General features: G+C 44.9%; 1 protein-coding gene across 1 annotated transcript in view; it reads left to right on the forward strand.

The window, feature by feature from the left end:
• Positions 1-3,112: 3,112 nt before the first annotated feature.
• The window catches only part of ensab (endosulfine alpha b), a 55,480-nt gene continuing 34,313 nt past the window's right edge, over positions 3,113-24,279 (forward strand). Inside the window, exon 1 of the mRNA XM_062029719.1 lies at positions 3,113-3,186. The gene's annotated coding sequence lies outside the window, so the exon portion shown is untranslated. The remainder of the gene's footprint in view (positions 3,187-24,279) is intronic.

Raw genomic sequence — 24,279 nt, forward strand, 5'->3', positions numbered from 1 at the left:
TGCAGCCTATTCAATTGAAAATACACTACCGTTCAAAAGTTTGGGGTCGCCCAAACAATTTTGTGGAATAGCCTTCATTTCTAAGAACAAGAATAGACTGTCGAGTTTCAGATGAAAGTTCTCTTTTTCTGGCCATTTTGAGCGTTTAATTGACCCCACAAATGTGATGCTCCAGAAACTCAATCTGCTCAAAGGAAGGTCAGTTTTGTAGCTTCTGTAACGAGCTAAACTGTTTTCAGATGTGTGAACATGATTGCACAAGGGTTTTCTAATCATCAATTAGCCTTCTGAGCCAATGAGCAAACACATTGTACCATTAGAACACTGGAGTGATAGTTGCTGGAAATGGGCCTCTATACACCTATGTAGATATTGCACCAAAAACCAGACATTTGCAGCTAGAATAGTCATTTACCACATTAGCAATGTATAGAGTGTATTTCTTTAAAGTTAAGACTAGTTTAAAGTTATCTTCATTGAAAAGTACAGTGCTTTTCCTTCAAAAAAACTTTTGAACGGTAGTGTATGTTGAAAAGGATTTGCAAATCATTGTATTCTGTTTTTTTTTTTTACCATTTACACAACGTGCCAACTTCACTGGTTTTAGGGTTTGTATTATTATAACTCATCTTTCTTTTGTGTATAAGATGCTAAGTGAATAAGTGTACTTTTCTACTTATTTCCACATATTTCTGCACAATAACTCAAGTGCTGGCGATCAGTGGAGAATATGGAGGGATTGTTGACTTATTTCTTGCCACTTTATGTTGTATATATTTTATGAGACTTCCAGTTTATTTTCTCATCTATTTTTACACCCAAAATTTTGGTTTACTTTACTCTCTTAATGTCCGTCTATTTGTATTTGTCTTTCTCTTCTACTGTTACCGAACTGCATTAGCCCAGATTGCCAATCAGGGACAGGTGAGGGTGACAGCGCTCAAGCCTGAGGAATGGTAAAGTAAAATGAAAATAAAAAGGAAAGGAACTTAATACAGAAATAAGGAAATATAAAAAAAAAAAGTCAGGCCTAACGTGACAGGTCATGACAGTTTCTAGCAATGTGATGCAATATTGATAAAACTATGAAAAGTATATTTTTGTGTAATCGCTGACTCAATTTGAGGTGACGATCCAACATTTCTAAAAGGGTGCTCTGCTCTTGAAAAAGGTGGCGATAATTCCTTCGTCCGTTTTTTAGTGTTTTTCCGACAACACGTTGAAGTCGGCCGTTTAAGAAGATCAATAATAGGTCAGAGAAGAAGTCTGAGCAGGTTAAGTGTTCCTCACAGACCAATGTGTGCTAAAAAGCACATAAAGCACAGAAATGATTTATGTACTTTAGCACCTCAGGGTGCTCTGCTGGTGATGAGTTGTGGCCGCCATTGTGCGCAAAAACAAAGCCAAAGTGACAGTGGTGACGGCCACGCCGCCATCTTGGCATGTCTGCCACGGTGAGCGTGCGCGCAGGAGTTCTTCATTGTCCATAATGTTCATGATTGCATGTCGATAAGAACGGTAGCAGTTAAATGAGTGCACTCGGCTAGACCCCCCCCCCCCCCCCCCAGCCCTCCCTTCAAGGTCAGCGCTGACAGGACGGATGATTCCCTGCATCAAGGCCAAGCATGTCCATGTTTACAACAAATATACATAAAACCCTCATGTTTACAACACATAGCTATACTTTATATATATATATGTGACATCACATGGACAAAGATAAGACCTTCTGGAGGAAAAGTTCTGTGGTCAGATGAAATTTTTTTTTAGCTGTTTGGCCACAATACCCAGCAATATGTTTGGAGGAGAAAATGTGAGGCCTTTAAACCCAGGAACACCAGGCCTACCGCCAAGCATGGTGGTGGTAGTATTATGCTCTGGGCCTGTTTTGCTGCCAATGGAACTGGTGCTTTACAGAGAGTAAATGGGACAATGAAGAAGGAGGATTACCTCCAAATTCTTCAGGATACCTAAAATCATCAGGTTAGGTTGGGTCTTGGTCACAGTTGGGTGTTCCAACAGGACAATGAGCCCAAACACACGTCAAAAGTGGTAAAGGAATGGCTAAATCAGGCTAGAATGAAGGCTTTAGAATGAAATTTTGGAATGAAAGAAACAGCTGTTCTAAATGTGTCCACTAGATGTCACAATAGCAATAGCAATGCTACATATGTACCAAATAACCCACATGATGTTAGTACATCAGTCGAGGTAAATGATCAAACTCCATAAATAACATCCTGTAATTTGATTTTGATGTATTTTTTTTATCTTGATAGATTGAAAATTAACACCAATGAGTTGACTGATGAACATTATCACATAATTTATTCAGAAAATATAAATAACGACAAAGTATATATACTATTAACCGCAACAGGTCATTTGTACAATTTCAGAATGTGCTTGTTCTATTTTTAAACAAAGAAAACAATCTGAAGTTGTCTTTATTTTTAAGTTATCGTGCCGTGATTTTACCAGTCTGGCCCACTTGGGAGTAGATTTTTCTCCATGTGGCCCCCGATCTAAAATGACTTTGACACCCCTGCTGTAGATCGTCCTCCTTATATCCAAGATCAAAAATACAAGGTTTTGCTAATGTTTATTTACCAATTAGAATGCATAACAAAACAACTATGTGTTCTTGTCTTACGTAAGGATTGCGAATTATAGGCAAAATTCCCCCCCAAAAAGTGCAGTTCTTCTTTTGACAAACATCAGTTTTTGTTTACAGTATAGTGACTCTATCAGTTTATTTCCTTTGCTTTTTGTCAGTAATCTGTTCCAAAAGGTTAGATGAAAATCAATTTGGACGAAAACCAAAGCCAATTACCCCGTTATAAAAAAAATATAAGTTAATCTGTTCCAGACACCCAAAAATGTTACCATAAAACACATTTTATAGAGATTATGTATAGTTGTTTGCAAAACAAAGCGATGAAGGAAGGGGGAGCCTTTTTACTTAGGTAGAAATTATTTATTGTATTTAATAGTGTTTCTCACCTTCTTTGTCTTTAACTTAAAGTGTTGCCACTAACAACTTTCTTGGTTTTGGGTTTAATCTTTATGTCGTTTTCCATTAGTTTTTGTTCTGCGCTCTTATTTTGTTTCCTCTACTACTTCCTGTGTGAGGTGTGCAGCTGTTTGTCTTCACTAATCACTAATCAGAAGGGTTCCAGAGCTCAGGTTCGTTGCTTTGGGGTTCCAAGACTAATTTGTATGCTAGATGCATTCCTTTCCAATCTCCTGTCGCCTTTTCTCTGATTCCTGCTCTCCATTTTGTCCTTTTTTGTTTTGTGTGTGGATTGGCTCTTTGTATGTGTGTGATTAGAAACACTTTTTTTATACAGGATCCTGACATCTTTGGTACCATGGTGGATTATTTTGCAGTCGTACTAGATCAAAAAGATAAATAATCTGTGGTAACAACATATGGATTCTTTGTTTAGACCAGGGGTCCCCAAACTTTTTGACTCGGGGGCCGCATTGGGTTAAAAACGTATATATATATATATATATACACAGTCGAGGTCAAAAGTTTACATACACTTGTAAAGAACATAATGTCATTGCTGTCTTGAGTTTCCATCTGCTGGGTCAAAAGTATACATACAGCAATGTTAATATTTGGTAACATGTCCCTTGGCAAGTTTCACTGCAATAAGGCGCTTTTGGTAGCCATCCACAAGCTTCTGGCAAGCTTGTGGTTGAATTTTTGACCACTCCTCTTGACAAAATCAAAAAAAATGTTTTTAAATAACGTTGGATGCTAGTTCTATGATTAACTACATTCCTCCATAAAATAGACAAAAAGAAACTTGTTTTTGTTTCATAAAATTCTCCCCAAACATTTAATAAAGTTAAATACAAAAAAGTCAACAAGAGAAGTACCCAACACTTCTCTTTTCTAAAGTAAATCTGTACGGCAGATATGAGCAACAATTTGATTTGTCTGAGTGGATAAACAGGACAGATTGAAAAAATAAAATAAATTACAATTATATACACAGTCATGGTCAAAAGTTTACATCCACTTGTAAAGAACATAATGTCATGGCTGTCTTGAGTTTCCAATCATTTCTACAACTCTTATTTTTTTGTGATAGAGTGATTGGAGCACATACTTGTTTGTCACAAAAAACATTCATGAAGTTTGGTTCTTTTATGAATTTATTATGGGTCTACTGATAATGTGAGCAAATCTGCTGGGTCAAAAGTATACATACAGCAATGTTAATATTTGGTAACATGTCCCTTGGCAAGTTTCACTGCAATAAGGCACTTTTGGTAGCCATCCACAAGCTTCTGCTTGAATTTTTGACCACTCCTCTTGACAAAATTGGTGCAGTTCAGCTAAATTTGTTGGTTTTCTGACATGGACTTGTTTCTTCAGCATTGTCCACACGTTTAAGTCAGGACTTGGGGAAGGCCATTCTAAAACATTAATTCTAGCCTGAATTAGCCATCCCTTTACCACTTTTGACGTGTGTTTGGGGTCATTGTCCTGTTGGAACACCCAACTGCGCCCAAGACCCAACCTCCGGGCTGATGATTTTAGGTTGTCCTGTAGAATTTGGAGGTAATCCTCCTTTTTCATTGTCCCATTTACTCTGTAAAGCACCAGTTCCATTGGCAACAAAACAGGCCCAGAGCATAATACTACCACCACCATGCTTGACGGTAGGTATGGTGTTCCTGGGATTAAAGGCCTATCAAACATATTGCTGGGTATTGTGGCCAAACAGCTAAAGTTTTGTTTCATTTGACATCACATGGACAAAGATAAGACCTTCTGGAGGAAAGTTGAGTTGTTGAAATAAGAGTTGTAGAAATGATTGGAAACTCAAGACAGCCATGACATTATGTTCTTTACAAGTGGATGTAAACTTTTGACCACGACTGTATATTAAAAAAAAAAAGATTTTTGGAATCGATTAAGAATCACAAATAAAAATGGCGATGAATCTGTAAATCTTTTTTTTTTTCTTCGACACCCCTACTGGTTACTACTTATGGAACTGGGTTTCAATTAACATTCGTACTGATTACAGCGAAACGTTTCAATATTTCCAGACATTCCTCGTGAACGCTGACAGTCAACTCCACAGTGTCACGCGTCCGACGCCCGTCTTTCCGAGAACAAACACCGAAACCGGCATTGATTTTTGTTGTCCGAGGAACAGAAGGCCTGGAAAGTGGCGCGCGTCATGGAGCCTGGTGGCCATCTGAACGCGCAGCCTTCAGGCGGCTCCGTCGGACAAAGCGTGACCAATGGCGCCATTCAGCGCCGCGGCCCGAAACGGCGAAAGACACAAGCGGCCTTTGTGTGCGAGCGAGCGCGACACAAGGCCGCGGCGCGTGGCGAGAGGATACACTCCGCGCGGAGTCAGTTAGCGCCTGATCGCCGCGGACAATGGGGGCAAGGGCAAGTTTGTCCCTCCCCTGAGCTCTCCCCGTCCCTCCCCAGGAGACACGAGCCGGGGGCAGGGCGCGCTAATGGCCAAGCGTGACATTTAAACCCCTGCCCTGCGGTAGCTTTGTGGGGCGGGGGGAGCGCTGAGTGTCCATCTGAACACAGAGAAAGAAAGAAGGGCGTACGGGCAGAGGCTCACCCTATAAAGGGCCCTGCACACGTGCGACCCCCCCCCGCCCCCCGCAGAGTTGTGCGAGCCCATTGTGAGCAGGCCTGTCGCTGAAGAAAAGAACCTTTTGGTGGCAAACAATTCAGCTGTCCACTCTGATCACAATGGACGCACATCCCATCGCTTTGAGCATCTGTTTGGAGCCGCCAGCGCGGGGTTGGCCATACGCACGCGGCTAAACGCTAAATCCCTGATTCTGCCGGTCCGCTACCACCTGCTCGCGACGCTTCTCCTTATTTGGATCAATAGCGTCGCCTCGGATTTTTAGCCGACTGTACGAGCTGAATGACGCATGCATGAACACACGACATGTTTCGTGTCGTGTCAGGAAAAAGCAGGACTCGTTTGGGAAGGCCCTCCAGCTAAACGCATTTTCCATAGCACTCTGTCGCCCCCTTGTGGACAATGAGGATCAGAGCGCTTCCTAAGCCTCTTTTTTTTTTTAGGGTCAGAATGATACAGTACACAATAAACAAACATGTTTATCTTTGTGTAGGACAGAGGTGTCCAAAGTGCGGCCCGCAGCTAATCGTTTACCGGCCCCCCACACATTCTGCAAAAATTGCAAAATTTATAGGATTGCAAAAATTTTAAAAAACATTTTAAAAAAGTGGAATGAGGTGAAATCCAACGAGAAAAAGTTGCAATGTTGACACGAAGCTGCCATGCAGGCTGTTTTTTTTCCCTTTTGTCTTTGTTTATTTTTATTTTTTTTGCCGTTGCTCAAAAAAAAAAAAAAGACAAAAAATCTCTGTTACAATGAATTATTACTTACATTTTTTTACTTTAAAATATTTTATGTGGAAAAAATATAGCATATATTGTGTGGTTGCCATAAAAAAACATCACAGTTTTATTTGAAAAAAGAGCATAATACAAACAAAATAATAGTTCAAACGTAAAATCGACAGATATATCTGAAGTTGATCTCGTAATTTAAGTGTTAAAAGTAAAAAAAACAACAACTAATAAATATGTATCACTTTATGAATGGGGGACCTTTTGGATCCATAATATATTTAGTAGGATTTTATTTAACATTTCACAGTGATTACTCAAAAATATTAAATAATTAAAATCAATGGTGTCCTGCATTATTGATCTTTTAGGGCTCTAATTACTAAATACTACATATTTCAGTTTTACTATAAAAAACAAAGTTGTCTTTGACAGAAAAGGCATAAAACCTTTTTTTATTTTATATCAACCTGAAGTTGATATGGAGATTTACTGTAAGCGTTAAATAAAAAATAATAATAATTTGGCTTATTTTTTACATTTTAATGACTGAGACCCTTTATGGTTCCCGGGAGCCCTTAAGGTTAAAAAAAAATGAAATCCATATATTTTAAGGTTTGAAAATGAAAAATATCAAAATGGCCCCCGCATGCTTACATTTTTCCGTGTGTGGCCCTCAGTGGAAAAAGTTTGGACACCCCTGGTGTAAGATTTCATTACATTAGGTACCTAATGAAGTGGCCTTTAAATGTGTCTCCCTGCACTTTGACATGACATGTAGTATAAGATGTTATGTTGTTGTGACAACAAAATGTGATGACAAAACTTCCATCCATTTTCTACCGCTTGTCCCTTTTGGGGTCGCGGGGGGTGCTGGAGCCTATCTCACCTGCATTCGGGCGGGAGGCGGGGTACACCCTGGACAAGTTGCCACCTCATCGCAGGGCCAACACAGATAGACAGACAACATTCACACACTAGGGCCAATTTAGTGTTGCCAATCAACCTATCCCTAGGTGCATGTTTTTTGGCGGTGGGAGGAAGCCGGAGTACCCGGAGGGAACTCCCGCAGTCACGGGGAGAACGTGCAAACTCCATACAGAATGATCCCGAGTCTGGGATTGAACCCAGGACTACTCAGGACCTTCGTATTGTGAGGCACATGCACTAACCCCTGTTCCACCGTGCTGCCCCAGAATGATACAGTACACAATAATAAACAAACATGTTTATCTTCGTGTAGGATTTCATTACATTAGGTACCTAATGAAGTGGCCTTTAAATGTGTCTCCCTGCACTTTGACATGACATGTAGTATAACATGTTATGTTATCGTGACAACAAAATGTGATGACACAAGTTATTCGTGATAATATGGCTTGTTTCCGTTATCATTATGGTTATTATTCAGTGAACTGGGAAAAGCATTTTGACCCGCTCCTTTGTTCCACACCCTGGGAGACGAGGGGAACAGTGAGCAGCAGCGGTGGCCGCGCTCGGGAATCATTTTGGTGATTTAACCCCCAATTCCAACCCTTGATGCTGAGTGCCAAGCAGGGAGGTAATGCGTCCCATTTTTATAGTCTTTGGTATGACTCGGCCGGGGTTTCAACTCACGACCTACCGATCTCAGGGCGGACACTCTAACCGCAAGGTTTGAGGTTAGTATTATTAACTTACAATGACAATATTTTTGTATTGTTTCACAAATTCCTCCGTAAAATCACCAAAACGTCACCATTGAGTCTGTTTAGCTGCTTGGAGAGCTGATTGATTGATTGATTGAGACTTGTATTAGTAGATTGCACAGTTCAGTACATATTCCGTACAATTGACCACTAAATGGTAAAACCCGAATAAGTTTTTCAACTTGTTTAAGTCGGGGTCCACGTAATCAATTCCAGCTAGTGGGTCCATGCCGATGACTTCTGTTTTGTTTAATCAGCCGTTTGGAAACAATTAAAATACATAAATAAGCATTTACAAAATCTTTCTGAGTAAAAAACTATTTTCACAACGTATAGATCTGCGGCTTATAGTCCGGTGCGGCTAATATTTGTACAAAACCCATTTTTATTCACTGGCTTTTAACCCAGCATGAGACTTGAAACTGTTTTTAACTTTTAACTTTTTTAACTGCTTTTTATCTAACAAATTGTTCTTAGGGTAATTTGTATTTGCTTTTCCAATGTGTATTTTACTTCTGTTTTAAATGTTATTTTTTAGTCTGTCCTTTGCCTTTATTTCTTTGTGGTGTACAGCCCTTAGTTCTTCAACTGTGGTTGATTTTTAAAGGGCTTTATAAATAAAGTTGGTATGGTATGGTAAATATTATTTTCTTCTAAAAATTTAGTGGGTTTGGCCTGTACAGTGGTACACTCTATAGCGTGAAAAATACGGTACATTTGAAACATAACATATCATACAGTACATAAATACAACTACACAATATTTTTTTAAATACATCAAGTACAGTATGTTTTTTTACTTAACACATTGGAGTAGGGTAGTTTTATTTTCCTTCTTTTTTCATTGAATCTTTAAAAACTGTATTCATTTTATTTGATTCATTATTCAAGTACAGTGTTTTATTTTCCTATATTCAAAAACAGTGTAACCGTTTGAACTTTGTGTAATGTTACAGTGGCCAAAAATAATAAATATAAAGTTAAAGTTAAAGTCACACACACACTAGGTGTGGTGAAATTAACCTCCGCATTTGACCCATCCCCTTGTTCCACTCCCTGGGCGGTGAGGGGAGCAGTGAGCAGCAGCGGTGGCCGCGCCCGGGAATCATTTTGGTGATTTGACCCGCTGCGTTGTTTTTATTGAATATTTAGGCCTACTATGCTACTGTATTTTAATGCTGGTCATTATGTTTCTTAAATGTTTCTTAGAGAGCCAAGTGTTTTCAGAGGTGGTACTTAGTGAAAATAAGTTTGAGAATCACTGGTGGTGGACAAAATTTGAGTGACACTTTAAGGGCCCGCTCTCCGACTGTAAAGCGCTAACAGCGAGCAGGGTGGAGGTGTGTGCGGGGGGGGGGCTTGTGTCCACTAATCAGCTCGGAAATATTTGCTGCCCTTCTGGCAAGGTCAAAAGGGTCACAATCTCAGGGCTGGATGTCCACTACATCCCTCGCTCCTCCCCCTCCTGTTAAGCCCAGCCCCCCGCCCCCTCAGGCCCCTCAGGCCCCGTGGGCCCTGCGGGCACAATCAGCGCTCGGCCACCTCGGCCCCGGCGAAGCTCCCTTTAATCTACGCGGAGCTGTGAACGGACGGCGGCCGTCTGCCCATCGGTCCTTGACCGCACGGACCTCAGCTATCGACTCCGACAGACCCAACCCAGGTTTTCATTGGTCTGCTGAGCCCCCCTTCGCCACCCCCACCCCTGCTGTTTGACCAGCTGATTGATCTGCTCGCGCTGCCTACCGGACGTGTGTCCCTGAATTTAATTTGAGAATTCATTTGTAGGTGACGGCTGTGCACAGAAATGAAATGTGCGAGTGAAGGATCGTCGCTCCTCCACAAGCTTAAAAACTGTTTGCTTATTCCTTCCCGCTCGGCTAAAAGCTGCCAGTAAAAATGGGTCACATGATCCATTGCTATTCTTTCCTGCTATCATGAGGCGGTTGTAGACGCGTTTCACAAAGACGTGCAACCATTTCCCGGTGGTATCATCCTCTCATGCTAATAACATCACACAAGAAAACAATGCAGCCGGTCCCCACAATGTTTTGTGTTAAGCTGTGTGACACCCCCAGCCCCCCCTTACCCTGCAGACGGACCCGGGAAGGGGCTGCTTGCTTATGCATCACAAAGGCTTCCTGCAGTATTGATCTGCGGCGGGCTCGGGCAGTCTATCAGAAAATGTCCCCGTCTCTGGGAAAAACAATGGGAGATTAAAAACACACAGCTTGCGGAGCAGGAGGCGGCCGACGGGCCTTATCCGGGCCCAAAGGTCACCGTGTTCACATATAATCCACTTTCACTTAACAGCTTCGTTTAATGCACTCCACATGCAAATGCTGCCATTTGCCAGGTGTGCTCACCGATAGAGCAGCGGCTTTACCTACCCCAGACTGACAGGAAGTGAAAAAGCAGCCGAGCTGGTGGAACATTCCACCCAATCAGTGCCAATATCTTGTCGGTACTCTCAAAATGGCCTTAAGTATAAAGGCTCGTGAGGCCAAAATTTGAATAAACAGGAGTGAGAGTAAAAAAAGTAAGTTTTTAGCATAGATTTATCAAATATTTTAAATATAGCCACATGGCATTTTTGCTAGTATCATATTGACACAATGAATGTGACAATGATTAAATAAACTGTATTTCATAAATAAACAAAGTAATGACTGAGATTTGAACCCATAATCATTGAAAAATAATTACTTGTGGACAATGTGACTTGTGGAATATTTCACATTTTTCAGAGGGTGGAATATGTTAAGGTAGTTCTTCTCAAATAGGGGTGTGTGTTTGTGTGTGTGTGTGTGTGTGTGTGTGTGTGTGTGTGTGTGTGTGTGACCCCGGTCCACATGTTTATCAGGATCATGCTTCAAACCCTGCTTCAGAAAGATGCGCACTATAAAACACGCTCATTGTAGCCATTAATCCTGGCTTCCTCATTTAGATACAAAAAAAATCAGCACAAATTGTTGTATTCATTTTTGTTTTGTAGGTGTTTTATATAAAGTGCTCCTGAGTTAATGTTGCTGATGAATTTTAAGTGTTATTTATTGAGTTGGTTTTATTTTTCAGTATCAAATGATTCAAGTTGTTAAAAAAAATGGTTTATATAATTGAGGATTACATTTACATTTTATTTCAGGCTTTAAATATTTTTTGTTACAGACTAAAGCACAGTATTGATAAATTTGTTCTTTGTAAGTTGATCCATATTTCATTCTTTAAAAGGGGCCCTATTAGTTCCTGTTGTTGTGTATTTGGGATCGGCATACGCCCGAAAATGTGAAAACTAACATGGGGGTAAGGCACAGACATTTATAAAATAACCTTGCCTTCTTTCATTCTTCCTCTAAATAAGCCGTTTGGAATTTGCTCTGTCCTGTGACATTTTTTTACACCAATGACATCAGCGGATTATCCCTATATGGTCAAAATTAACCTGTAGTCAATAAATTCCTTCTTTTCCGCATTCTTCATGTTGTTAGACAGACTGGCTCGTACATGCACATCATCAATCAATCAATGTTTATTTATATAGCCCTAAATCACAAGTGTCTCAAAGGGCTGCACAAGCCACAACGACATCCTCGGTACAGAGCCCACATACGGGCAAGGAAAAACTCTCCCCAGTGGGACGTCGGTGAATGACTATGAGAAACCTTGGAGAGGACCGCATATGTGGGTGGACCCCCCCCCCTCTCTAGGGGAGACCGAAAGCAATGGATGTCGAGTGGGTCTGACATAATATTGTGAAAGTCCAGTCCACAGTGGATCCAACACATCAGCGAGAGTCCAGTCCATAGTGGGGCCAGCAGGAAACCGTCCCGAGCGGAGGCGGGTCAGCAGCGCAGAGATGTCCCCAACCGATGCACAGGCTAGCGGTCCACCCGGGGTCCCGACTGTGGACAGCCAGCACTTCATCCATGGCCACCGGACCAGTGCAACTCCCCCTTCCAAGGGAGAGGGGAGAAGAGGAGAGAAGAAAATAAACGGCAGATCAACTGGTCTAAAAAAAAAGGGGGTCTATTTAAAGGCTAGAGTATACAAATGAGTTTTAAGATGGGACTTAAATGCTTCTACTGAGGTAGCATCTCTAACTGTTACCGGGAGGGCATTCCAGAGTACTGGAGCCCGAATAGAAAACGCTCTATAGTCCGCAGACTTTTTTTTGGGCTCTGGGAATCACTAATAAGCCGGAGTTCTTTAAACGCAGATTTCTTGTCGGGACATATGGTACAATACAATCAGCGAGATAGGCTGGAGCTAAACCGTGTAGTATTTTATACGTAAGTAGTAAAACCTTAAAGTCGCATCTTAAGTGCACAGGAAGCCAGTGCAGGTGAGCCAGTATAGGCGTAATATGATCAAACTTTCTTGTTTTTGTCAAAAGTCTAGCAGCCGCATTTTGTACCAACTGTAATCTTTTAATGCTAGACATAGGGAGACCCGAAAATAATACGTTACAGTAATCGAGACGAGACATAACGAACGCATGAATAATGATCTCAGCGTCGCTAGTGGACAAGATGGAACGAATTTTAGCGATATTACGGAGATGAAAGAAGGCCGTTTTAGTAACACTCTTAATGTGTGACTCAAACGAGAGAGTTGGGTCGAAGATAATACCCAGATTCTTTACCGAGTCGCCTTGTGTAATTGTTTGGTTGTCAAACGTTAAGGTGGTATTATTAAATAGATGTCGGTGTCTAGCAGGACCGATAATCAGCATTTCCGTTTTCTTAGCGTTGAGTTGCAAAAAGTTAGCGGACATCCATTGTTTCATTTCATTAAGACACGCCTCCAGCTGACTACAATCCGGCGTGTTGGTCAGCTTTAGGGGCATGTAGAGTTGGGTGTCATCAGCATAACAGTGAAAGCTAACACCGTATTTGCGTATGATGTCACCCAGCGGCAGCATGTAAATACTAAAGAGTGCAGGGCCAAGAACCGAACCCTGGGGAACTCTGCACGTTACCTTGACATAGTCCGAGGTCACATTGTTATGGGAGACACACTGCATCCTGTCAGTAAGATAAGAGTTATCATCTATCTATATCAGTTAGCATCCTCCGCTGTTGCCATTTGTAATATAAAGTAGCGTATAGCTCTAACTTATATCTGTCAGTAGACTCGCTACGGAAGCGCTAAAAACTACAACAAAGATGATGAGTAGAGTACGCAGTAAATAAGACCGCCCACAAAACGGCACATCTTGAAGAGACGGTCAGAAAGCGGCTCAAAGACGGTGTAAAACATAATCTGTGTAGCATTTTGACCAAATAACTACTATTACATGTTTTGTAGACCACAAGGAAGTATTTTAAATGTAGAAACAAATCATAATATGACCCCTTTAATGTTAGCAATAGGTGCATGAATCTTTGGGCACCTCACAGTTCCATCCGATTCCTGAGGTGAGAATTTGTTTCAGAATCAATTCTCGATTCAAACCGATTCTCGCAATGTATTATTATAATACTTGCCCACCAAATTTCTGCGGGGTTCGTACTTGGCTCTATGATTCTGTCAGGTTCTGTTAGTCTTGAACACCAAGATGCAGAAATTGCAGGCGTAGCGCAGGTAAACATGACTTTAATGTCAAAAAGGAAATAGCGCAACTGGTAAGTGCACATGCAGGGTACATAGAAACAGGAAAACAATCATCAAGCCCTGACTGGAGGGCAAGGCAGGTATAAATAGCAGCCTGATTGCCAACTGTAACCAGGTGTGCCAGGCTGCCAATCAGGGACAGGTGAGGGAAACGAGCGATCAGGGAGACATGCAGGAAGTAGAATTAAAGTAAACACAAACTAAGGAAACATAACAAGAAGTGAATGTAACAGACCGTCACAAAAGTGTCCAATTAAAGGCCTACTGAAACCCACTACTATCGACCACGCAGTCTGATAGTTTATATATCAATGATGAAATCTTAACATTACAACACATGCCAATACGGCCGGGTTAGATTAGTAAAGTGCAATTTTAAATTTCCCGCAAAATATCCTGCTGAAAACGTCTCGGTATGATGACGTTTGCGCGTGACGTCACGGATTGTAGAGAACATTTTGGGACACCATTGTGGCCAGCTATTAAGTCGTCTGTTTTCATCGCAAAATTCCACAGTATTCTGGACATCTGTGTTGGTGAATCTTTTGCAATTTGTTTAATGAACAATGGAGATCGCAAAGAAGAAAGCTGTAGGTGGGAAGCGGTGTATTAGCGGCCGGCTGCAGCAACACAAACACGTAGCCGGTGTTTCATTGTTTACATTCCCGAAGGATGACAGTCAAGCTTTACCATTGGCCTGTGGAGAACTGGGACAACAGAGACTCTTACCAGGAGGACTTTGAGTTGGATACGCAATACCGTGAGTACGCAGCTGCGGCTTCCAAACATTTGATCGCTTGCCCGTATGTGCATGCCGCTATGTGCATGTCACGTACGTAACTTTGGGGACTTTGGGGAAATATATGTGCTGTATGAACTTTGCGGAGGTGAACGGTACTTTGAGCTGTGGGATTGAGTGGGTTGTGCGGGTGTTTGATTTGTATTGGCGGGTTATATGGACGGGAGGGGGGAGGTGTTTGTTATGCGGGATTAATTTGTGGCATATTAAATATAAGCCTGGTTGTGTTGTGGCTAATAGAGTATATATATGTCTTGTGTTTATTTACTGTTTTAGGCATTCCCAGCTGAATATCAGGTCCCACCCGCCTCTCACAGCATCTTCCCTATCTGAATCGCTTCCACTGCCCTCTAGTCCTTCACACTTACTTTCCTCATCCACGAATCTTTCATCCTCGCTCAAACTAATGGGGAAATCGTCGCTTTCTCTGTCCGAACGCTCTCGCTGCTGGTGGCCATGATTGTAAACGATGTGCAGATGTGAGGAGCTCCACAACCTGTGACGTCACGCTACTTCCGGTACAGGCAAGGCTTTTTTATCAGCGACCAAAAGTTGCGAACTTTATCGTCGATGTTCTCTACTAAATCCTTTCAGCAAAAATATGGCAATATCGCGAAATGATCAAGTATGACACATAGAATGGACCTGCTATCCCCGTTTAAATAAGAAAATCGCATTTCGGTAGGCCTTTAAGCGTCTAAAGCGTGCTCCAAAGCGGTCAACAATTTATGGCTACCAAGCTCAACTTTCTCCTCTCACCACACTGAGTGCAGGTAAAAACGCCCCTTTACAGTGACCGCCAGTAATGTCACGTGACACACACTTCCGTTCTATGAATACACCCCATGATATATACACATTTCTGGCTCCAACACACCGGCCCCTTAATTATGTTTCCATCATCAATGCTCATGTTGGCAGCGACAGTGAAACCTGGAGAGGCGTGATTGGGAAGAATGGCTGCCCGGATCTGAACCCGAGCGGTGTTTTGTTATTGGACTTTTGTGCCCGTCACAGATTGTCCATAACAAACACCATGTTCAAACATAAGGGTGTCCATATGTGCACTTGGCACCAGGACACCCAAGGCTGCAGTTCCATGATCGACTTTGTAGTTGTGTCGTCGGATTTTCGGCCTCATGTTTTGGACACTCGGGTGAAGAGAGGGGCGGAGCTTTCTATCGATCACCACCTGGTGGTGAGTTGGCTGCGATGGTGGGGGAGGATGCCGGACAGACCTGGCAGGCCCAAACGCATTGTGAGGGTTTGCTGGGAACGTCTGGCAGAGTCTCCTGTCAGAGAGAGTTTCAATTCCCACCTCCGGAAGAACTTTGAACATGTCACGAGGGAGGTGCTGGACATTGAGTCCGAATGGACCATGTTCCGCACCTCTATTGTCGAGGCGGCTGATTGGAGCTGTGGCCGCAAGGTAGTTGGTGCCTGTCGTGGCGGTAATCTTAGAACCCGTTGGTGGACACCGGCGGTGAGGGATGCCGTCAAGCTGAAGAAGGAGTCCTATCGGGTTCTTTTGGCTCATAGGACTCCTGAGGCAGCGGACAGCTACCGACAGGCCAAGCGGTGTGCGGCTTCGGCGGTCGCGGAGGCAAAAACTCGGACATGGGAGGAGTTCGGGGAAGCCATGGAAAACGACTTCCGGATGGCTTCGAAGCGATTCTGGACCACCATCCGCCGCCTCAGGAAGGGGAAGCAGTGCACTATCAACACCGTGTATGGTGAGGATGGTGTTCTGCTGACCTCGACTGCGGATGTTGTGGATCGGTGGAGGGAATACTTCGAAGACCTCCTCAATCCCACCAACACGTCTTCCTATGAGGAAGTAGTGCCTGGGGAATCTGTGGTGGGCTCTCCTATTTCTGGGGCTGAGGTTGCTGAGGTAGTTAAAAAGCTCCTCAGTGGCAAGGCCCCGGGGGTGGATGAGATCCGCCCAGAGTTCCTTAAGGCTCTGGATGCTGTGGGGCTGTCTTGGTTGACAAGACTCTGCAGCATCGCGTGGACATCGGGGGCGGTACCTCTGGATTGGCAGACCGGGGTGGTGGTTCCTCTCTTTAAGAAGGGGACCGGAGGGTGTGTTCTAACTATCGTGGGATCACACTCCTCAGCCTTCCCGGTAAGGTCTATTCAGGTGTGCTGGAGAGGAGGCTACGCCGGATAGTCGAACCTCGGATTCAGGAGGAACAGTGTGGTTTTCGTCCTGGTCGTGGAACTGTGGACCAGCTCTATACTCTCGGCAGGGTCCTTGAGGTTGCATGGGAGTTTGCCCAACCAGTCTACATGTGTTTTGTGGACTTGGAGAAGGCATTCGACCGTGTCCCTCGGGAAGTCCTGTGGGGAGTGCTCAGAGAGTATGGGGTATCGGACTGTCTGATTGTGGCGGTCCGCTCCCTGTATGATCAGTGCCAGAGTTTGGTCCGCATTGCCGGCAGTAAGTCGGACACGTTTCCAGTGAGAGTTGGACTCCGCCAAGGCTGCCCTTTGTCACCGATTCTGTTCATAACTTTTATGGACAGAATTTCTAGGCGCAGTCAAGGCGTTGAGGGGATCTGGTTTGGTGGCTGCAGGATTAGGTCTCTGCTTTTTGCAGATGATTTGGTCCTGATGGCTTCATCTGGCCAGGATCTTCAGCTCTCGCTGGATCGGTTCGCAGCTGAGTGTGAAGCGACTGGGATGAGAATCAGCACCTCCAAGTCCGAATCCATGGTTCTCGCCCGGAAAAGGGTGGAGTGCCATCTCCGGGTTGCGGAGGAGACCCTGCCCCAAGTGGAGGAGTTCAAGTGCCTCAGAGTCTTGTTCACGAGTGAGGGAAGAGTGGATCGTGAGATCGACAGGCGGATCGGTGCGGCGTCTTCAGTAATGCGGACGCTGTATCGATCCGTTGTGGTGAAGAAGGAGCTGAGCCGGAAGGCAAAACTCTCAATTTACCGGTCGATCTACATTCCCATCCTCACCTATGGTCATGAGCTTTGGGTTATGACCGAAAGGACAAGATCACGGGTACAAGCGGCCGAAATGAGTTTCCTCCGCCGGGTGGCGGGGCTCTCCCTTAGAGATAGGGTGAGAAGCTCTGCCATCCGGGGGGAGCTCAAAGTAAAGCCGCTGCTCCTCCACATCGAGGAGCCAGATGAGGTGGTTCGGGCATCTGGTCAGGATGCCACCCGAACGCCTCCCTAGGAAGGTGTTTAGGGCACGTCCGACCGGTAGGAGGCCACGGGGAAGACCCAGGACACGTTGGGAAGACTATGTCTCCCGGCTGGCCTGGGAACGCCTCGGGATCCCCCGGGAGGAGCTGGACGAAGTGGCTGGGGAGAGGGAAGTCTGCTTAAGCTGCTGCCCCCGCGACCCGACCTCGGATAAGCGGAAGAAGATGGATGGATGGATGGAGTTTAACAAGTAGGAGACATAAACACAGCAGCAATAATATCAATCATACAAGGCTGCATCGTGTCCTTCAAAAATGTATCCACACTGAAAACATGTCCATAGTCAAATGTAAGCAAAAGATTGTAAACAAAAAAAAGAAAGAAAGAAAAAAAAAAAAGGAATCCACAAATTAAGTTCTGCAAAGTCCAAATCTCTACTGAGTTTCTTCCTCTGCTCTCCTTCTTTGAGGTCGTCCCACATCTCTGTCCGCAGCTTGTCATCCTTTAGGATTTTGTGGCTCTTTTTACGGCCTTTGCGGTCCTCTCCATCTGGGTCGTCATCATACTCCTTGCCACTCTTCTCAATCCTGTACTTTGATCCTGCGCCTCTACTTCTCGTGCTTGGAACCTCTTTGCTTCCCATCATCGAAGATCTGGTCTTTCCTCCGCTGGCTCCTTTGTCATCACTTGACTCAGCCTTACGGAGTAAGAGCTCATGACGACGCTTTGTCACCTCTACGTCAGAGCCTGGGGCTTCGGAATCTTCATCATCTTCTTCTTTTCCCACTTTTGTGTAATATTTCCCTATGTTCTCCTCTTCCTCACCTTCAGAGGAGGAGCTTTCTGCCCTGGAAGAAAGATTGGACTTAATCTGAGCAGGAGGCATTTCCTTCAGGATTCTGTTCTCTGGGTCATCATTTTAAAACTGTTTTTGCCAAAACTCTTCTACAGCCAACAGAAACTCTGTTTACAGTTATTTGTGGCCATTTACAGTCTTCTCTCTGCTGCCTCCCAGTGGTCCATCAACAGTCCAGCCAAGCCTGGTCCTTGTGGCCTTTTTTAGATTCTACTTGGACTGGCACAATTGGCAGCTTTCAATCTTGCTCTATAGCCCCTGTAAGCCCACTTTGACACCAGCGTGTGGACACAAATTCTGCATCCTTCTCATCCTACTCTGAATCCTTTCTTTCTGTGGAGTACAGTGGGATGTTTCAGGCACAGGAAATCCTCTTGCAAATGTGTCTTTTCCACAAACAGCCAAAGCAAATGCCATGTTCCTGTAAGAGGTTCATCTAGTTCTCATGTTCCATTCTTCCCAACAGTGCACGCACATAGCAACTGTGTGTCCTTCACCAGAGAAAACGCATGTATTCATTCCTGATGTTATATTTTGTTGGACTTGACAGGCTGAATTGTTCACGGCAGATCCAACAATAGTGGCAAAACTGGCTCCTTTGAATTGAGGCTGTAAATCTGCTTTGTATGTTTCTTTGTGTGTTACTGTAGGAGAATCTTGTTTGTTGCCAAAAAACTGGATCTGTTAGACTCTTCACTTGGGTTTCTATGGAATATGTAACATTACTGAATTGTTCTCTTCTTTGCTGCTGTTTCTGTAGCCTAAAAAATTGGTTTCTCCATGTTTCTATGGTAACTTTTTTTATACCGGTCAGCATATTGGAAGGCATGTACAAGTCATAAAGATACTGTACATCCTCCATAGCATTGCAGCAGCTTCTGAGAAACAGACCGTTGTCCTGTAGTCCATTCACATCTTCTGTTTTTATTGTAAGCCATCTGTTTTTATTGTAGGCCATGAAGAAGCTTTGTCGATGTATCAAGAGAAAATATTTTGCTTGTTACCAAATAGCTCCTTCAATAAAGTTTTGGCTTTCATGTATCCACGTTCCGGGTTTACTGTCAAGACTTGGTCTGTGGCGTGGTTTGCTCTCCCGTGGTGCAAAAGAATTGGAACGGACGTGGCGTGCAGGTAAAGACATATTTAATTATTACTATAAACTCAAACAAAAGGTATAAACAAAAGGCGCTCACAGCGGAGGTAAAAAACTTGACTAGAAAAACAAAGGGCGCGCACAATGGCGGAGAACTATGAACATTAAACAAACAAAAACTTACGTGACAAGAGATGAAACAAGAACTAACGTGACAAGGAACTGTGGACATGGCATGAATGGGTGATGTCGCCAGGACGAACAACAGAAACAGAAAAGCCTATATAGTGACATGATAAGTGAAAACAGGTGCGTGACTAACTGTGAACAGGTGCGTGACATGACTGTGAAAACGTGAGACAGGTGTGTGTGAGTCCAAACGTGGAACAGGTGAAACTAATGGTTGCTATGGTGACAAACAAAACCAGGAAGTGAAACCAGGAACTAAGGAAGTGTCCAAAAAACAAAACAGCACATGGCCAAACAAAAACATGAACACAGACATGACAGAACCCCCCCCTTACGGACAGATCCCAGATGGCCAAAAACAAAAAACAGGATCAAGAGTCATGGGAGGGGGGGAGGGGGACATGGCGGTGGGTCGCCAGACCAGGTGTCCCCGAATCCACCGGGGCAGAGTCAGGTGGCGACGGCGGGTAGACCGCCGCTGAACCTGACGAGGTGGGCGACCTGGGAATGGCCACATTCGTGGCAGACGAGGAGGTCGGCGCACCTGGCGTGGCGGACGCCCATGGAATGGCCACATCCTTGGCCGACGAGGAGGTGGGCGCGTTGTCGTGGCAGGCGGCGAAGCTTGGCGTGGTGCGTCAGGCGGCGAAGCTTGGCGTGGTGCGTCAGGCGGCGAAGCTTGGCGTGGCGGGTCTTGACGAGGGTCTTGGTCTTGGCATGGGTCTTGGTCTTGGTCTTGGCGAGGGTCTGGGTCTTGGTCTTGGACTTGGTCTTGGCGTGGTTGGTCTTGGTCTTGGACTTGGCGTGGCGGTGCTTGGACTTGGTCTTGGTCTTGGTCACTTGGCGGGTCTTGGTCTAGGTCACTTGGCGGGTCTTGGTCTTGGTCACTTGGCGGGTCTTGGTCTTGGCTTTGGTCTTGGCGTGGGACAGCCACGGGCGGCACTTGGCGGCGTGGGGCAGCCACGGGCGGCACTTGGCGGCGTGGGGCAGCCACGGGCGGCACTTGGCGGCGTGGGGCAGCCACGGGCGGCACTTGGCGGCGTGGGGCAGCCACGGGCGGCACTTGGCGGCGTGGGGCTGCGACTGGCGGCACTTGGCGGCGTGGGGCTGCGACTGGCGGCACTTGGCGTCGTGAAGCTGCGACTGGCCGCGCTTGGCGTGGAGCAGGTACTGGTGGCGCTTGGCGTGGAGCAGGTACTGGTGGCGCTTGGCGTGGAGCAGGTACTGGTGGCGCTTGGCGTGGAGCAGGTACTGGTGGCGCTTGGCGTGGAGCAGGTACTGGTGGCGCTTGGCGTGGAGCTGGGCGTGGAGCAGGTGGCGCTTGGCGTGGTCGAAAAACTGGTGGTGGCGGCCGTGCTGGTGGCTGTGGCTTGGCAGGTCGAAAGACAGGTGGTGGGGGTCGTGCTGGTGGCTGTGGCTTGGTAGGTCGAAAGACAGGTGGTGGGGGTCGTGCTGGAGGCTGTGTCTTGGCGTGACGAAAGACTGGTGGTGGGGGTCGTGCTGGTGGCTGTGGCTTGGCAGGTCGAAAGACAGGTGGTTGTGGTCGTGCTGGAGGCTGTGGCTTGGCGTGACGATGCTGAGCCACCCCACCTGAACAATTCCCAGCCCTAGCCCCCCCCTCAAGGAGCGGATACCAGACGCGCTCCCCGCGGTCTGGAACCGTCTTTTGGGGTGGGCGGAGGGGGTTCAGGAGGAGGGCAGAATCCTCCCCTCTAAATTGTCCAAAATGTCTTTCTCTCCCCCCCACCTGGGCTTTTGTGGGTGAAAAAAAAAAGTCTGATTTGGGCGTGGCATGAGTCCTGGGGGGCGGGGCATGGAATTTGGGTGGCTTGGATTGAACCGGTAAAGAATTTGGGAAAACAATCTCCAGGTCTGTGGAGTGCTCCTTGAGCTGCCAGGCTGGCTGATTTCCATTTCCGCCCGGAGGGGGAAGAGCCTGCAGGAGCGCAGCGTGCTGTCCGCTCACCTTCCCTGACGTCCTCGGTCTGGAGCGCCGCTTCCGGGACAGGGATGACGTGCCAACGTCCCCGGGCCAAAGGGAGCTGATCGGCACCAGTTTGCCGGTCGGACCCCACATGAGATCCCTGCGCTCCATGGGGGAATGGCGGAGTGTCTCGGCTTCCATGGCGCGCAGGACCTCCCACGTTCCTTTGTCAAAATTGTCCAAATTTTTTGCGGGAGAGCTCTTATGCTGGCGACATCTGTCAAGACTTGGTCTGTGGCGTGGTTTGCTCTCCCGTGGTGCAAAAGAATTGGAACGGACGTGGCGTGCAGGTAAAGACATATTTAATTATTACTATAAACTCAAACAAAAGGTATAAACAAAAGGCGCTCACAGCGGAGGTAAAAAACTTGACTAGAAAAACAAAGGGCGCGCACAATGGCGGAGAACTATGAACATTAAACAAACAAAAACTTACGTGACAAGAGATGAAACAAGAACTAACGTGACAAGGAACTGTGGACATGGCATGAATGGGTGATGTCGCCAGGACGAACAACAGAAACAGAAAAGCCTATATAGTGACATGATAAGTGAAAACAGGTGCGTGACTAACTGTGAACAGGTGCGTGACATGACTGTGAAAACGTGAGACAGGTGTGTGTGAGTCCAAACGTGGAACAGGTGAAACTAATGGTTGCTATGGTGACAAACAAAACCAGGAAGTGAAACCAGGAACTAAGGAAGTGTCCAAAAAACAAAACAGCACATGGCCAAACAAAAACATGAACACAGACATGACATTTACGTACTGACAGCTTTTTACAAGTTCTTTGCCGTGTCCTTTAGTATGCTGTTCCAGGAAGTATAGAGTGTCAGAATGGTCTGTTGTGTTCCGCTCAACTCCACACTCGGATGCCTTTATGAATGTGTGGTTTTTAATGAGTCGCCATCAAAAACTGGTATTTCTCTTTTTGGTAGGGCTGCAAGGCGTTGCTGTTGTACAAGCAAAGTTGATATTTTGTTTTGCTTCCTTATGACGGCAAGCACATCATCGTTATCTACATCGGGTTGGATTGAACCTGAATTGAACCTGGCCACTGAACCTGCTCAGTGGCCTTGTGGTTAGAGTGACCGCCCTGAGATCGGTAGGTCGTGAGTTCAAACCCCGGCCAAGTCATATCAAAGACTATAAAGATGGGACCCATTACCTCCCTCCTTGGCACTCAGCATCAAGGGTTGGAATTGGGGGTTAAATCACCAAATGATTCCCGGGCGCGGCCACCACTGCTGCTCACTGCTCCCTTGTGGGGATGGGTCAAATGCAGAGGATAATTTCACCGCACCTAGTGTGTGTGTGACAATCAATGGCACTTTAACTTTAATTTGTGTGTTAGGTAAGTTGTTGGACATGCTGCGGGTTAGCAGGTACATTTATTAACACTGAAGGTTGAGGAACGTTGTGTGAGGTTGTTACATTTTCCTTGACTTGTTGCCACATTTTCCTTGACTTGTTGCCATCGTTGGTTATTATTGTTTGCTTTGGAACGGATGGATGGAATTATTCTACTTTCAGGTTGAGCGCTGTGGAGATTTTCCTTTTCCCAGATATGAATTCATTCATTACATCTGATGCCTTTGATGACCTTCTTTCACTTTGAGTTTGTTTAATTTAGACATTTTTTCTGCAATTTCCTGATCAAGTTGTAATTTTCCTTTTCTTTTGCACGGTTTCTTCCTCTTCTTCCATATGTAATTGTTTTCCTTCTTGCTTCCTCTTCTAGTGCATGTTTTTGTTCCTGAAACATTCGTCTTGTGGCTAAAGCAGCCAGTTCCACTTCAGTTTTCAAGCATTCAGATGACATTGCAGATCTCCTGGTTTGAGATGTTTTAGGGCAGCGGTCCCCAACCTTTTTTGCACCACGGACCGGTTTAATGTAGACATTATTTTCACTTTCCACTTGTGCCAGAAAAATACAGCAAAAATAAGTGCATGAAAAATACAAGTCACTATAACGCTGAATTGGTGGGGGCTTGTTTCTTTGCAATGAGATGCAGATGGAAATCAGACTTCGGCTACAATCTGTCACATCTATATTTTATATATTCATGAATGTGCATTGTATCATGTTACATAGTTATAACAAATATAACAACTTCCTATGAGGAGTTTTATTGTTCATCTATAAACCAGCTTATTGGTGTGTCTAGTGGGACCGGCCAAAGTTAAGTCGGAGAAAGTGCAGTCCTTTATAAATTATTTCATGTTTCTCTGCGGCCTGGTAGCAAATGTGTCACGGGGTTCCAATATTGGAAACACTGTCACTTTTTATGTTTTCTTCATTTCTGTCACAAACATTTGATAAAGGTTTAATGGTCTTAGTGTGTTCCACAAAAGACGTGACCTTACTCATTTTAGTTGGCTCTTGTGGTTTATGTAGTGTTGTCCAGTTTCCTTTATCCATTGTCTGGTTTCCTTTTGAAATGTTTCAGTAGATTTCATTATGCTTGAAAACCATTCCACTTCACCTTGTTGCAGTTGTGGCAACAATTTGTCATGAGCG

The sequence above is a fragment of the Entelurus aequoreus genome, linkage group LG20, assembly GCF_033978785.1.
Source record: "Entelurus aequoreus isolate RoL-2023_Sb linkage group LG20, RoL_Eaeq_v1.1, whole genome shotgun sequence".
NCBI classification, from domain to species: domain Eukaryota; kingdom Metazoa; phylum Chordata; class Actinopteri; order Syngnathiformes; family Syngnathidae; genus Entelurus; species Entelurus aequoreus.